This window comes from Podarcis filfolensis (genome assembly GCF_964270895.1).
Source record: "Podarcis filfolensis genome assembly, chromosome: 15".
Classification (NCBI taxonomy): Eukaryota; Metazoa; Chordata; class Lepidosauria; order Squamata; family Lacertidae; genus Podarcis; species Podarcis filfolensis.
Window position 1 is genome coordinate 24,982,834 of NC_139618.1, and position 4,592 is coordinate 24,987,425.

General features: G+C 46.8%; 1 protein-coding gene across 1 annotated transcript in view; it reads left to right on the plus strand.

Annotated features, from left to right (window-relative positions):
- SIK2 (salt inducible kinase 2) overlaps nt 1-3,637 on the plus strand; it is an 82,045-nt gene extending 78,408 nt beyond the window's left edge. Inside the window, 1 exon segment of the mRNA XM_083588409.1 lies at nt 1-3,637. This exon segment is cut by the window's left edge and continues 612 nt beyond it. The gene's annotated coding sequence lies outside the window, so the exon portion shown is untranslated.
- The last annotated feature ends 955 nt before the right edge of the window (nt 3,638-4,592 follow it).

A 4,592-nucleotide genomic window follows, 5' to 3' on the forward strand; every position in this document is an offset into this window, starting at 1 on the left:
GAAGGACGGAAATGCATGTGGATTTCCATGTACGTCCCATCCCTAAAATTCATGGTTTGTGACCCAACCCTTGACCTTAACAGATGACTATACAAACCCTCCTAAATTGGTACTAGCAGGGAAATGACTGAGCGTCACTCGCTCTACAAGGAAACTCAATGGCAGGGGTTGTGGAGGCAAGGTACTGCACTTTCGATAGAAGAGGGGACTACTTTGAAAGGAAAGAGGCGAGACACTTGCGGGAAGAAGGAGATCTGCAAACCACACAGCCCCTGTCGGAGGAAGCCTGGAAGGGATCAAGAAGAGTAGCGAACATGGGATGACACCATGCTACTTGGCAATAAAAGCAATACATTTTTCATTGGAACGCTGCAAAGTTGTGCACTGATCTTGAAGCAAATCAGGAACGTAGCGTGCTGGGGGTTGAACAACCTTTCTCTGAGCTGCCAGTGTAGAACTTGACTGCAGCCGATCCTCAGAGGACTCACGTGGCGCCTCTCACAATCTCCACTTCCTTCTGTTGACTCTCGCCAGGAAATTCCTGATCTTTATGAACCCTGACAAGCCCCTGGATCTTGTGACGAAAGGGTCCATACACCGTTGTCAAAAGAAGGCTGGAGTTGGACGTCCAGGATTTTCATAGAACTTAAGTGTGTGTTGGAAGCCCCTCCAGAGATCAATGGACAAGAATTGGGAGGTGGAGGTGGGGGGTGGGGAAGACCCAGGGGTGTGTGGGGAGGCTATAAAATGTTGCCCCTTGGGGGAGCATGGGGGGAGCTGTGATCACTGGAGAAGTAGTTATAAGCTGCCCTTTGTTGCTTTTCTGTTTTAAAAGAAGAAGCAACTTTACTTTGGACTAAGCAGTGTGTATTGCTTTTGGTTTCTTAGGCTTTGTATATTTCGACAGTTATTTAGGGAATTAGCATTTTAAGGACGAAACAAAATGAGCTTATCTGAAAACCCATGTGAAGTGATAGTGCTGTGCCTTTTTGGGTTCATTTTGAGACTCTTACGCTTTTTCTTTTTTTCTTTTTCTGAAGTAGAAAATACCCCGTTTATGTCCATGCTGACGCCAAAGTCCCTTCAGAGCTCAAATTCCACCATGTGGAATGCAGGTTTAACGTTCTCCTTAAGTGTTTCTGACTTGTTCATCATTAGTATATCTGAAATGTTAAAAAGTATTACAGCAATATTTAGGATCAATAACTGTTGACTTGTTAACCACTTCAACAGGCAATCTGCTCTATCAAGCGTTTGGCCGAGACCTTTTGCGATGCATGACACGCTGGCCACAAAACCATAGGAAAGAATACAGAGGATCCCTTGAATTTGTCACGTAAGAGGATTTAGATAATAATAAATGCCGTGACAGTGTTAGGATAGGCACTACGGGTTACTGAGCATCCTGCTGGGAGCAGATGAAGATTTAAGCACAACACAGATTTGTTTTAAGCACAAAGAACAATGGATTAGCAAAGTCGATCTGGCTGAAGACAAATGTAGGCCTGGTTCTCAACTGAGGGGCTCAACTGGCGCCTGAGCAGCACCACTTTGGGCTGCAGGTATGGCAGTGTCCCATCTGGGTGTGGGGCAGCAGAGGGAAGGCAGCTGGCAGGAAGCAGCTGGCAGTAGGACCTCTGCAGCGGCTACCACCTGTTTTCAAGATATTCAAATGCTTTAAGGGAAAGAAGCACAAACCTCAAGCCCTCTCACTCCCCAAGTTGCTGAAATGGTGCCTTGTCAGGCTTCCCAGTTTTCTAAACAAAAGGTTCCCAACGGAGAACTTCCAGTTCAGCCCTAATTTGGAGGGGGCTTGTAAGGCAGAACATTCCATCCTGTGAGTCCTCCTCCAGCCCCGCCCCCCCCCCACCTACAGTCTGAAATGGTGCAGCCCAGCTTGGTGGGGAGAACTGTGCCTCTCTTCTTCAAGGGGAAACTTTACCCCTCCCCTCCCGACCCATTTTAGTCCGTGTGCCGCATTCACACTGTGCGATGCTTAAACTTCCCGTTTTAATTGCCACACCAACTGTTTGCTCCTAGCTGCTGTCTTTGCCATTAATTCCCCCCCGCCTCAGCCAAGTTTTGAACTCTCAAGAGAAATGAGTGACTTGGAGACAGGCTTTGATTCAGCAAGGAGCTGTGTCCTGAAGAGACCTCTTGCCTTGCGGAATTCCTTCCTGTGGATGATCCTTGCTCTTAGGAACCGGGACCTTTGGGTTCTTGAGAGACGAGCCAGGAATTAATAACCTTCCGTTGACTTGTAAACTGCTGAAGCACGTTGACTTAAGGTGCTTTTCCCGCAAGGAAATCCTTTCCTGCTATATCCTATGCACTTTGGGTGGGGAGGAGAGGTCAGCCAAGCTGACGCCAACTGCCTTATTTCCTTGTAAGCAGTGGGAGGAACCCCCACTGGCCCTTGAGACCTGCCCACCCAGCTGCTAACCTCTTACTTTATTCAGTTTGCATATGGTGGTGGTGCTGTGAGCAAGCTTAGGTCAGCCATTCCTCTCCCCTTTGCTCTGTGGAGAAGGCAACCTCAGCCTTTGGACCCTGTCCAACCCACGGAGGCTTTTCACCGGGGGCATTGCAGCAACGGTCTATGTTAGCCAAAACCTTGATGGGCTGGACGCCACGTTCAGACCTTGCGTTGTCTACTCTACCCCCCATGTTCTTAGTCTCCGGAGCCGTTTCCCACAATAGGAGGAGGCTTTCATTGCGCGTGGAAGATAGAAGCGCTGGTATGTTGGTGGTCCTTGACTTAATGCCCAGGAAATTCGAGAGCTGGCGTCTCCTTTGCAAGACGTTATTCCGTGGCGACTGGGAGTAAGCTTTGTTAGGATCCCAGCTCACGTCCTTGCAGAGGGCAGCTGAAGAGCAGAGTTCCACCAAGGAATAACGCAGCTTTGGCTTGCCCAGCTTTTCTTTCCCCTGGGTGGGGCAGGGGCACCCAGAGCACAACCTGTAGCCAGCCTCAGGAGGTGGCTGTAGCTCCATATCCAGGTGCAGAGAAAGTGATAAGCATCACTTTCCTTGGCAGTCGCTTTGTACCTCAGCAGATGGGGCAGAAGTTCTGAATGTTGAACTATATCAGGCATAGCTAACCCCTTCTGCTTAACAGCTTGTGTTTCGGAACATTTGTTGTCATTTATATTACAACAGAGGAAACCATTTTTCTTAGCTCTACATATCCTTAGCGCACTTGCCTGCCTCTCTCTCCCCCTCTCTGTCTTTCTCTCTCTCTCAACTGCTCCTTCAGAATAGCCGCTTCTGTTGAGTCTGCTGTTGATGTCTGTTGTTAGAGGATTTGTGTATACTACTGTGTAACAATTACTAGCTTTATTAGTTTTAATACAGGTTCCTTTGAAGAGACTTTGGTGAGATGTACATGGGGCGGGGGGTGGGGTTAAACAAATTTTTCATATGGAGACAAGTGCAATATGTGTGTGTGGTACGTTCTTTAATGTATTTTTTTAAGAAGAGTTAAAAGGGTTTTAGTCTTCGCTTTGGGAGAAATGCACTAGTTTGGTCAGCGCCGGTTTTTGGCGCATCCATCTGTAGAATCAACATGCAGTTGGTATGCTGGACTCTGTAAAAGCAATTACCGTGTATTAATGCAAAATAAAGAACATGGACCTTCTGGGTTTTTTTATATATATACACATAAAAAAAATGGTGAGCTGCAGTGGCCTTCTCTGTTCCTTTGCACTCCATGTTTGGTAGCCTTTCCCCTGGAGGAGATTCTGCACGCAAAAGGCACCTGTAGGCAACAAATTGAAAAACCCGATTCTCAAAAGGCTTCCTTCCCAAGTCCTGTAAGAATAGTCAGCCACCTTTGGGTCTGGAAGCAAACAGTGAGAAGAGTTTTTACTTTGCAGGCAGCCTGCCAGAAAGAGACTGAGCAAGGAGTGATGTCCTGGACTGCAGAAGCACCTACTGCATAGGCATTTTCTCTCTTGGGACTCCACACCTTCATCCCTGGAAAATAATCAGGCTTTTTAAGTTGCAATAGACTTTGAGCGGTCTTTGTGGAATTGTCAAGTTGCCGGTGTAGAGCAAAGCTAGGAGACGGCTGAATGCCTAGGCAGCACTGGGGCAGGAGGGAGTGCCTCTGCCCCTTTACCTTTAGGATCAAACCATTAATGGGAAATATATTGTTTCCCTTTCAGAAATCTAATGTGTGGACCAAATCTCACCCCTGTTTCTCTCCCTTTGCCATGCCCTGACCTTCCCTCCTAATATATTTTTGGTGCCACCACTGGCAGGGAAGTGCAGACATACACTCTGCAGAATATATAATATGTAACATGAAAAGCATACCACCTTCTTGCCAAAGTAGTTTCTTCAGCAAGGTGTCAAGCGGCCCTGTTCAATTCACGCTCTGTTGTTGACATCGGGGGGAGGATATTATGGTGATGAAAAACAGGAGCAACATTACAAGATGTCATTGCAACGATTCTCCTTTTCTTGTACTTTCTCTCCATTAGGATATGAATAATTCTGTTTGCTGGATATGATGGACTTGCGAATGGATTCTATAGATTAATTGGGGTACTTAAAAAATAATAAGACTATATTCAGACTTGTTTTTCAGT